The sequence below is a fragment of the Phyllobates terribilis genome, unplaced genomic scaffold (assembly GCF_046119375.1).
Source record: "Phyllobates terribilis strain yellow unplaced genomic scaffold, ASM4611937v1 Scaffold_1__5_contigs__length_1240528914, whole genome shotgun sequence".
Classification (NCBI taxonomy): Eukaryota; Metazoa; Chordata; class Amphibia; order Anura; family Dendrobatidae; genus Phyllobates; species Phyllobates terribilis.
Genome location: NW_027362761.1, coordinates 263,463,355 through 263,475,169, shown reverse-complemented (window position 1 = coordinate 263,475,169; position 11,815 = coordinate 263,463,355). Strand labels below are relative to the sequence as shown.

The 11,815-nt window shown below is 42.4% G+C and overlaps 1 long non-coding RNA gene across 1 annotated transcript in view; it reads right to left on the bottom strand.

Moving 5' to 3' along the window:
- Nucleotides 1–10,438: 10,438 nt before the first annotated feature.
- The window catches only part of LOC141257350 (uncharacterized), a 2,954-nt gene continuing 1,577 nt past the window's right edge, over nt 10,439–11,815 (bottom strand). The window contains exons 2-3 of the long non-coding RNA XR_012318053.1: nt 10,762–10,904; nt 10,439–10,646 (exon numbers count right to left, since the gene is read on the bottom strand). This is a non-coding gene — a long non-coding RNA (uncharacterized lncRNA). The remainder of the gene's footprint in view (nt 10,647–10,761; nt 10,905–11,815) is intronic.

Sequence of the window (11,815 nt, the reverse complement as noted above, 5' to 3'; positions counted from 1 at the left end):
GTTAAAAAGCTGGTTACAGTTGTGCAGCCCGGCTCTTATTCATGCTGCCCGTGGTTTGGGCAGTATGAATCAAATTACAGGTTCTAATTAAATACAAAGCAAATGGATGTTGGCAGCTAGCCAAGGTGTATGGTCACCCTTAGGCTCCATTCATAAACGAGTTTGAAAAATAAATCCTATTTTGGTACGATTTACCTACTAAGCTCAGCAATTTAAGTGAATAAGCTGAGCACGCTGATGCCATCAGAGTTACATGAATGAAATGGCTTTTTTTCTTCCCCACAGATGAAACACAGATGGTAAAAATAGACAGAAGGGTAAAAAAGCTGATGAGAAATGGATACAGCATGCTAATGGAAAATTACTGGTTTTAATTTTTTTTTTTTTTACAAAGACTCTTTTTTACAAAGACATCTCTGTGCTGCCCAGAGGCCTTGTTCTTCTGATTGATGTTTTAAAATGCATGAACTGTCTTCTAAATTAGAATAGACTTTTAAAGGTGAGATTCACATATGGTGGTATGTGTTGGGGAAAAAACACAGGAGAAAAATTATTAAGACTAGCATTTCATTGGAGTATGATATATATTTTTTTAATTTAAGAGAAAAGGGCAATTTAACCCAGAAAATTTCTCTGCAGAAAACATGGTGTGGAAAGGTAGTCCACCCAGCAAATATCACACATAGCTGCAGGCCAAAAAAATATCCCTGTCCGACTCTGAATATGACAATCAGAATAAATACATGGATTAACAACCAATCTATAATAATAAAAGTACATACTTTAAGTTATAGTTATCATCATAAGTCAATAGTACATGTTGAAGTGAACACTACCCACTTGCCACACAGTTGACTGTAAAGGTAACTCTGCTCCTCACACTCACTCGTCCACTCTCCTTTTACTATAGGCTTACACAGCTAAGACGACCCCAGAGCAACATCACACATCCACACCACACTTTTGCTGCTGCCACCACTCACCGTTTTGATGGCCAACAAGGCACCTGACCTGGGTGACACAATAGACCACCCAGCTTTCCCAAGTACCTGACACCTGACAGGTACACTTCTTGCACTTTGGCATACACAAGTTAAAACAACCAGGCTAGGCTTTCCCTCTTCGAGATTGTGGGTACGTTTAGAGCGGCAAGAAATAAACCTATTAAATTTTAGATTTAAAATGCAAAAAGACTACAGTGCTTAGAATGTTACAAAAAGGTGAATTAACAAAAAGATACATGAAAGCAGAAACCATATAAAATAAAAGGAATAAATGAAGAGAACGTTTATGATTAGATTGGAGAGCAATTCTTTGCAAGGGAGTCACCACATCTACAACACTCGTTGTTCTCCTGTGATCTTACAATGTGTTTCTCGAGATGAGATATTGTAAAAGGTCTCATCACCCACCCCTCCTCCTGGTCAGGTGAGAGGAGGATGGCTAATTCTATGAATGGGAAGATGGGCAAAGACATGATTCTAATGCAGGTCATAATTTTCCACAGGAACCTCCTAGTGGACTAATATAACTGCCATATTTCCAAGCATAATTTCACTATCCAAGACACACCAAACACAAATAAAATATATTACGCCCAAGGGAGGCGCAAGTGGATTTGTGGACCCACTGTGTCACAGGGCCGCAACTCCCTAGGTAGGAGCATAGCTAAGCGGCTACCAGGTGTTCACTGGAGCCCCTAATGGTGGAGACAGACTGGGCTACAGGCAGCAGCGAGGTACCACTCCTACGCAGATCCCGGTCCTGCTGCAGTTGACCTCAAGGGTCAGGTTAGCTGACTCAGACTCTGGCTCCGTTCAGACTAATAGGTTCAGGATCACTGCAGAACGGTTACTGACACGGAGACTCAGACGGTTACTTCAGAGATAGGATGTAGCAGTCCAGACACATGGAGTACTCGAATAGGGAAACGTTCAGATACTGGCCGCACCGGGACCAAGGGACTTCGGGTACAGGAGTGGCCACACCAGGACAAGGGGACAATGTTCAGGCACTGGCCACACCTGGACCAGGGATTCGGGTTCGGGACACTGGCCACACCGGGACTAGGGGACATAACAACTTACTAGTAAGGGAGACTACTGTTATGATCTGCTACAAGAACTAAGGAAAGAAAGGGAATCTATCCCTACAATAAGACTGAGCTGATTCCCTACATTGCATCGGTCGACCTGTTCCTTGTGAACAGACCAGCCTTCGTCCTCAGCTAGTCTGAACGCAGACCTATAGAATAAAGGGAGGGGTCCCTAAAAGAACTAAGGACTGGGACAAAATTGGACACCTCCTAGCAGATGTTGTAGCGGAGCAAAAAGACAAACAGACAAAAAGTACTTAGAGGTCCAAAGGACCAAACGAACTAGAGATAGGTACAAAAGCACCTGGCTAGATAGAGAGTCAAATAACACTGAAGTCCAGCAAAGCCAGAAGGGCGGAGCTGGAATAAATAGGCAGCAGGTCACGTGACCAAAATAGAAAAAAAACTAACAGGAGAGTTCTAACAGTACCCCCTCTTCTATGAGAATCCTCCGGATCCTCCAGGCCCAGGCCTATCAGAAAAAACCTCCTGTGGAACGCTCTGACAAGTCTAGGGGCAGAGACATCATCCGCCCCTACCCAGGAGTTATCCTCGGGACCGAAACCTTTCCAAGCGACGAGATACTGCAATCTCCCTCTATGTCTTCTGGAATTCAGGATACGAGAAATTTCATATTCGCCGTCTTCCACCACCGGAGGAACTCTGACAGTAGCATCCCTATCCGATACATCAGCCTTTTTCAACAAGGAAACATGAAACACAGGATTAATCTTCCAGGAGGTGGGGACCTCCAACCTAACAACAGACTGATTAACCACCTAAAGCACCTTAAATGGCCCCACAAACTTTGGACCCAATTTTTTAGAGGGAATCCTCAACCGCAGATTCTTTGAAGACAACCAAACCATGTCACCCACCGTAAACAAAACATCTTTACGTTTCCTGTTAAAATACATCTTGGACTTTTCGTTAGCCTCTTGAAGGTTACAATGTACGTCAGTCGAAACTCTCTCCAAATCACCGGAAAAATTCTCCTCCTCCGGCACAGCCGACACCAATTTGGAGAACGAACCAAACGACGGATGTCTCCCAGTACAACAAAAAAAAGGAGAACACCCAGCAGAAGAGGATGTATGGTTGTTAAGAGCAAATTCAGTGAGTGGCAGAAACTCAGACCACCCCTCTTGATTGTCTGCCACAAAACAACGCAAAAACTGTTCAACATCCTGGTTCTTTCTTTCTGTCTGTCCATTAGACTCAGGATGATACCCAGATGAAAATGACAAATGGACTCCCAACCTGTCACAAAAAGCACGCAAAAAGCGAGCCACAAACTGAGGTCCCCTATCCGAAACAATGTCGGTGGGAACGCCATATAGTCTGACAATTTCCTTAACAAATGCCTTAGCGAGTGTTTTAGCGCAGGGTAGTTTAATGAAAGGAACCAAATGACACATCTTGCTAAAACGGTCCACGACCACCCAGATGACAGTGAAACCCTTGGACACAGGAAGGTCAGTAATAAAATCCATTGCCAGACGCGTCCAAGGTGCACTAGGAACCTCCAGAGGGCAAAGCAACCACGCAGCAGGGGTATGCGAAGCCTTGGACCTAGCACACACTGTACAATGACGCACCCACTTGATGACTTCCTTCTGCAACCCAGGCCACCAAAAACTGCGACTTATAAGTCTCTTAGTCTCAGAAATTCCTGGATGACCTGCCAACCGAGACTCATGATATTCCACAAACAAATCTTTCCTAAAGGTTCTAGGCACAAACAACCTCCCATGGGGAGTGTTAGATGGGGCATCCTCCTGGGCTTTCAGAATCCCATCTTCCAAAACGGAGTCCAATGCTGCTACCACAACTCCTTACTGTAAAATGCTCTCCTCCTCCTCGGTACCAACCATGGGAGAAAAACTGCGAGATAAAGCATCGGCTTTAACATTCTTGGTACCAGGGATGTAAGTAACAGAAAAATTAAACCGAGAAAAAAAAAAGTGCCCACCTAGCCTGACGGGCATTCAAGCGCTTGGCAGCATCCAGATAAATCAAATTTTTATGATCAGTGAAAACCTGAACCGGAAATTTAGCACCTTCCAAGAAATGCCGCCAATGTTCAAACGCGAGTTTAATAGCCAGCAATTCCCGATTACCAACATCGTAATTAAGTTCGGTTTCTGAAATTTTTTTCTAAAAAAAAAGCACAGGGATGTACTCCATCCTTGTTCTCCTGAGACAAAACCGCACCGACCCCCACCGAAGAAGCATCAACCTCGACCAAAAAAGGCATGGTCTCATCAGGCTGCATAAGGATAGGGGCAGAACTGAACCTCTCCTTGAGATACACAAAAGCTTCAATGGCCTCAGTAGTCCACTGGACAGTATTCGCACCTTTCCTGGTGAGATCGGTCAGCGGCTTAACAATTATAGAAAAATTCTTAATGAATTTTCTGTAATAATTGGCGAAACCCAAAAATCTCTGTATCGATTTCAAACCAATAGGCCTAGGCCATTCCTGCACAGCCTGAACCTTCACCGGGTCCATCTCAAAGTCCTCGCTGGAGATAATGGAGCCCAAAAAATTCTCTGCACAGAAATTCAGCAACCTTGTGAGTAATACATTTCAAAGGAGTGTTGTCAATAGCAATCACAGAAATAGGTGATGACAAAGGTTTGGATTCCAATTTAAGTTTTTCCAAAAAACCCTTATCAATCACATTAAGTGTTGAACCACAATCCACAAATACCTGAAATTCAATCAAATCTTCCTGCAATAAGGTACTCCCTGAAAGAAATACTCCCTTAGAATTCAAACAAGCAATACGGGCGTAACTGACCTTTTTTTTTTCTTTGCTTAAACGAAGCTCACAGTTCTTAATTAAATGGTCAGATTTACCACAGTAAAAACACAATCCCTTGGAAAACCTGCGGTCTCTTTCCTGAGAGCGGAGTGACATCGCCCCAACCTCCATCGGTTCTCCGCCGTCCGAGCAGACCCTCTGAGGACTAGGAGCTGCCATTGCAGGAATTTTCTCATCATTAACCCTGGCACGCAGTCTCCTGTCCACACGTATAGCTAATTGCATGGCCTCTTGCAATGTCACAGGTGCAGGAAATGCAATCAGCAGATCTTTAACCATTTCACTTAGACCGGCAAGAAACGAACATTTTAACGCCGAATCATTCCATTTCACTTCTGAAGACCACCTTCTGAAGTGTGTACAATAATTTTCAACATCACCTGACCCCTGCTTCAAACGTCTCAGTTCTGTCTCAGCAGATGAGACTTGATCAGGATCGTCATACAATAACCCCATAGCAGAAAAAAAATCCTCCACTGATCTAAAACACGGATCATTAGGTTGGAGAGAAAAGGCCCACCCCTGTGGTTCCTTGCGCAAAAGTGACATGATAAACCAAATGCGCTGTGATTAATTCCCAGAGGACCTGGGTCTCAAACGAAAATATAATAAACAAGCATTTTTAAAGGAAAAAAAATCTTGTTGCTTACCATCAAAAATATCAGGCTGTCCTACCTTTGGTTCCACAAAATGCGCTCCAGGACAGCTACTCACGTGTTGCTGGAGATCGGCCACATCCAGAGACAATCCCTGCAGGCGTTGAGCCAACTCCTGAACAGACACCATACTGATCCCAGGATTTCCTTCCAAGTTTAGTTTGGGCTGGACTTACTGTTATGATCTGCTACAAGAACTAAGGAAAGAAAGGGAATCTGTCCCTACAATAAGACTGAGCTGATTCCCTACGTTGCATCGGTCGACCTGTTCCTTGTGAACAGACCCGCCTTCGTCCTCAGCTAGTCTGAACGCAGACCTATAGAATAAAAGGAGGGGTCCCTAAAAGAACTAAGGACTGGGACAAAATTGGACACCTCCTAGCAGATGTTGTAGCGGAGCAAAAAGACAAACAGACAAAAAGTACTTAGAGGTCCAAAGGACCAAATGAACTAGAGAGATAGGTACAAAAGCACCTGGCTAGATAGAGAGTCAAATAACACTGAAGTCCAGCAAAGCCAGAAGGGCGGAGCTGGAATAAATAGGCAGCAGGTCACGTGACCAAAATAGAAAAAAAAACTAACAGGAGAGTTCTAACAACTACATACTAATGAAAGCTGTTTGGCGACTCCCTAAGGGAGAGGGTGTCTTGTATACAACATGCCTCCCAGCTATTAGCTTGGAGCCATCTTGCAGGTGTACTAATTATATTAAATGCCTCTCAGCTACAGGCTGAAGGCATTTACTATAAGTGTGCGCTGCCCCTTTAAGTGCAGGGGAGCGCATGTTCGTACTAGGCGCTGCCAGAAACTGCGGTGTGCAAAAAGAGAAAAGAGAGCACGGGGACCATGCCAAAGGCCGGAGTGGTGAGTAAGCCGGCATCCCTGCATGAAGGAAGAGGGGTAAACCATGCAGGGGCGCCTGCCATAGCGCTTCAAATAATATCCATAATTTGGATTGATAACACATTTCTGTTGTTTCACAAGGACAAAAATTCTGGCACTTGAACCCACAGAAGCGAATATATTTCCCGATCACAGATGTATCTGTGGATGTTGTTGATATTAAATTATCTATATGGTATGGAAATATTGTATTGTGTGGTCTCAGATATGGGCTAAAGAAGACCTGTCTTCCTTAGAGGCAATTATCTTCACTTTTGATGTAGCACCTCTTTGCTAACAAGGAAGTACACAGTAAACCTTTGCTCTTCCAGAAACAGTCAACTACTTGTTAAGCTAAGTTCACATGTCCAGTAATCATCCGTTTGAAATGGACCCAGCAGCAATCAGTTGACAAAAAATAAAAAACTGATTTCAACTGGATCAGGTTTTTTTTACCATTGAAGTCTATGGAAAACAGATCCATTAATTTAGCCAACTGTTTTTCTTCCATTTGGCTTATTGAATCAGTTTCAAATTCATCATTACTTGACAGTTCACGTGTCCGGTAGTATCTGTTAAATATTTATTTTTCCATCTCCAGTAAGCAAAAAACGGATCCTTCCAAATGGAAGAAAAACAGATGCCTATTTAACGGTTCAGTGTTCCATAGACTTCAATGTTAAAAAACGGATCCAGTCTAAATCAGTTTTCTTCAGCCAGACAAAAAAAGTTCTGTCTGCACAACTTTTTTTTGTCAACGGACTGCTGCTGGATCCGTTTCAAATGGATGATAACTGGACATGTGAATGTAGCCTTACTATGACTCAGAGGGGATGCTGCCAGGTGTTCAGTCATATTGGATTTATTTATCTAATCTATAACACCCATGAAAGTAAGAAACTTTGAATTATATCTTATTAGACAAATCTGCCTTCTACTGTATTATTATTTTACTCTAAATTCATGGGTAGCAACTGAAGGAAGAAATGACAGCTGCTGTTCATAACATTCTATGGAGACTGAGGGAGAAGCTGGAGACGCACAAACTTTCTGCTGCAAGTTTGTCTAAAATACTAGTTATAATTAAAAGGGTTATCCACCTTTGGGGACGATTTTTTTTTTACTGGCCACTACTTTTTTATTGATGTCCCATCCTTAGGATAGGCCATCAATATCTGATCAGGAAAGGGGTGGTGCGAAACCCTGTGTTATTTATATGTACTCATAGTATACCACAAGTAAGAACTGTTAAAAGTTCGAAACACATAGGTTTTTCAACTCTAGCTTTTATCTCTCTATGTGGATATTAATCATTGTGAAATAAAGAAGTTACCATTTTAAAGAAGCGCTGGAGTGCATGATGGAATTCATCCAATTTCCTTGATGTCCTGCTTGCGTGTTCCTTGCACTCTGTTTTAGGACGAATGACTGAGAACTTTAAATTATTGCCGGGCAGGCACATTTCTCACCTGAGTTGTGTTTAATGTCACCCATAATCTTTACAAATCCTTTAAGAAACAAACAATTTTGAAGGGGTACATAAAATAATAATACTAAAATAATATGGTTGTATACATGTTAACACCCTCTTATAATTGGGGATGTGATTGTCTGCAAACAAAATAACAAAATCACATTTAAAGGGAACCTGTCACTATGAAAATGTAGTCCAATCTGCAGGCAACATGTTATAGAGCAGGGGGAGCTGAGTAGATTGTACTGAATATGTTCTCACAAAACTATATATCAATCTGTGTTTTAATCATTTAAACATCTGCTCTTTCTGGGATTTTGCATACAGGGATAGCTGTCAATCACTAATAGGACCGCCCACTGGACCGAAAATCCCAGAAAGAGGATTAAATGATTAAAACACAAGTTATAGTGAATGTTTTCTCACAAAACTATATATCAATCTACTCAGCTCCTCCCGCTATATAACATCCTGCATGCAGATTGAACTGGTAACAGGTTCTCTTTAAACTTATGTTAAATAGCAGTCAGTACACAGCTGCCATCATTTACAGTGATTCTGATTAACTCCATATGAAGTTTAGCTGTTCTAGCAGGATTTTCCTGACATTTCTTAGTTGCACTTCACAGAAAAAGTCATGGTCCGTAAACAGCTTACAACACAGCAAAGGGAACTCATTGTTGAAAGTTATCGGAAGGGTACTAAATTTTTTCCAAGGCATTATATATACCATGGAACACTGTGAAGACGGTCACCAAGAAGTGGCTTAAATTTGGTAGAACATTACCTAAAACTGGACATCCCTCAAGAATTGAAGAAAAGACAAGAACATTGGTCTAGGAGGCTGCCAACAGGCCTGCAGCAACATTAAAGGAGCTGAAGGAATTTCTGGCAACAATTGGTCTGAGTACCGCATGTGACAACAATCTTCTATATTTTTAATATGTCTGGGCTGTGTGGTAGGGTGTCAAGATAGAAGCCTTTTCCTTCAAATAAAAGACATTTTTAAAACTGATATACATTTTAGATAGTCTCCTTTGGTATGCGATGTGGTAAGTACAATTGTCACGCAAGGTGTGGGAAATACTTAGTGCAACACAAAGGGAAGAGGGAAAGGGAGCCCAGACTCTAGGGAAATGGGGAAAGTGGAGACCTCCTAGGTTGATCTAGCATCACCCTGTCTCCCCTAACGTCCCTGTATTGGCTCTTCATCAATCGCCGCACGCGTGCCTCCCCCTGTCTTTCCCTGGCGTATGGCTAAGGCTAGGGAAGGGAGGAGATGAGCACTAGTCGATCTCCACTAAACACTATAAACAACAAGGGTACACAAACAGGGGCAAATTGCTTAGCTTTAGATGACTCCAGACAAATGCGCACACGTCCTCAAGCTCCAGAGAGGACGAAGTACTTTCCTTGCTAAAGCCTTCACAAGTAGTAATAAATATTGCGGACACCTCCCTCTAAAACACAGCAGGTATTTATACACCCAGGCAGAGTGTTAATTAGCCAGAGGGAGGTAGCCGCTGGGTCCTAGAGAGAGCCTCTAAGAAGATGTCTGTAATGTCAAAAGTAGAGATCTCCTGCAACCAACTGCAGGGCAACTGTCTGTCACACCTGCCACACCGGTGACAACAATTTTCTAAGCCAATTCCTCAAAGCTCTGGCTACAGGCACAGTCATGGCAATTTTGACTATGGCTGCAGAGAATGCATAGGATTTCATCAAAGACAAACCGGTGTTTTAATTTATATATATATAAATAAAAATGTAACTGTTCGTTTGTTCAAAATCTTACATCTCCGAAAGTTCTTCACCGATTGCTTTGAAATTTTAACACAACGTTGCATTCGAATACACGCATGTTTTTATATACCTACTATGTTTTTAGATACCAGCTGTTGGATGTAAAAGCAACAGCGAGAGGAAGGTTGTTACGAGCTCATTCCCAGGCTGGATACCCTGCAACAGCCGGTCATTCTGTGCTGACAGAGTCGCTTTTAAAGGGAACCTTCCAGGTGATTTATACTGCTCAAACTGGTCAGCTTGAATCTCGACATGGACCCTCACAGCAGACACCTACTGAATATTTTACTCTAAAAGTGGCATTATACATAAGAACATAGGCCCTAATTCAGTGAGACCAGCATTTTTCACACTGCTTTTGAGGAGGAGTGTGCTGAAGTCAGACGCTCCTGATTCATTAAGAGGTGCGTTTGAAAAGGGGTGTGCCCCTCCATGTGCGTCTCACCCCGAATCTTACGCCAATCGGGAACTGGAATAAGATTTGTGGTGTAAGGAAAGCTACATCTTATGAATTTAACAAGCGGATCTTGCCACGCCTCTGTCCCAGTTCTGCCCACTTTGTCGTAGCTGGGTGGAAATGGTGTGATGACGCCAAGAGTCACCAAATTTTAGCACAGTTTTGCATTGCTCCAAAATTTTGTGACTTTCCAAAACTTTTTACGCCAGAATTATGACATAAAAGCTTTAATGAATCGGACCCTAGTCTAAACAGGTGCTGGAAAACAAAAGATTAGTCAGAGCAGGTTCTTGTTGGCTTCTCTCCACCAGGCCCTACTTGACTCACAGGTCTCTCCCTATTTGGTTTCCATTTGATGAGCCATCTACACCAGTCTCTGTTGAGCAAATAATCAACATCAGAGGAGGAGGAATCTCCAGACACAACTTCTCCTTTATAAAGTTCAATACGGCTGTAAGAAGGAATCAGACATTAGACTTGAATTCCTTTTCTCTTTACAAAATGATTTTGATTTGTGAGAGAAGCCGGCTACTTCCTCCATTGTCTCAGACCGCTGTGCTACAAACCTAGAGAAGAATTGCTTTGCCTCGGAGCCTGCTGAGGATCGATCCCAAGACACTAAGATTACACTTATCTGTCAGTAGGAAACATTAGATCTGTGATGAGACTGTCTTTGGCTTTTCCTTCTCTCAGAAGCCTTGTTAGACATCTAGAGAAAAGAATACATGATTAGGATCAGACAAAAGGAATGGGAAAAAAACAGAACCGCTCTGGACAGAAATAGCAACCATAAGTCCCCTATACACATTAGTGCAATGTTGGCCGATAACGACAGGTACGGACAACAATCTAATGTGTATGGGAGGCCAATTTCTTGGGAGTAGTTACGAATCCAGCGTCAAATCTTTTCTAAGATAAGCCGACCCCAGAGATGCCTGGCAGCGGCTCTCTCATACAGAACACAGGAGCCCACAGCACAACAAGCAGTCTTGTGGGTGGACCTTTATCATTTGTATAACTGAACAGAGTCTTGGGTTACTGTTTATTGTCCGTGTCTTCTGTCCACTAAATGGGACCATGCCAATGATAAGTATGACATGTCAGCTTTGAAGCCCCCCAAATCCTGATTGACAGGTTTACTTGAATACAAAAAAGATAGTAATTATATTTTTAACATAAATTAGTTCTGTTTGTTCCAGACCAATCTTCATGGAAACAATCATTAGCGATGGGCTTAAACACATTTTGGCTTGATAGTTCAAAAAACACCAGTGTCCCTTCTGCTCTGCCCACACTGCCATTGTAAGCTCATTTGCCATTTAGATCCTCTGTTCAGCCAGACGTTCTGTCATATTTAACAGCAAGAATATCCTGACGCTATCTTGCCATCCAAATGATGGACATCCTGACTAAACTCATCATAAGTCAGTGGGTGCGGTTTAAAGGGAATCTGTCAGTAGGATCACCCCTCCTAAGCCGTCTATATGGGCATGTAGATCACAGGAAGCTGAATAAAATGATAACTTGATATTTGCGATTCGATGTCTTACTCCAGAGATATCCATGTTTTTCTTAATATGTAAATGAGCTGTTAAGATCTATGGGTTTGACATAGATCTC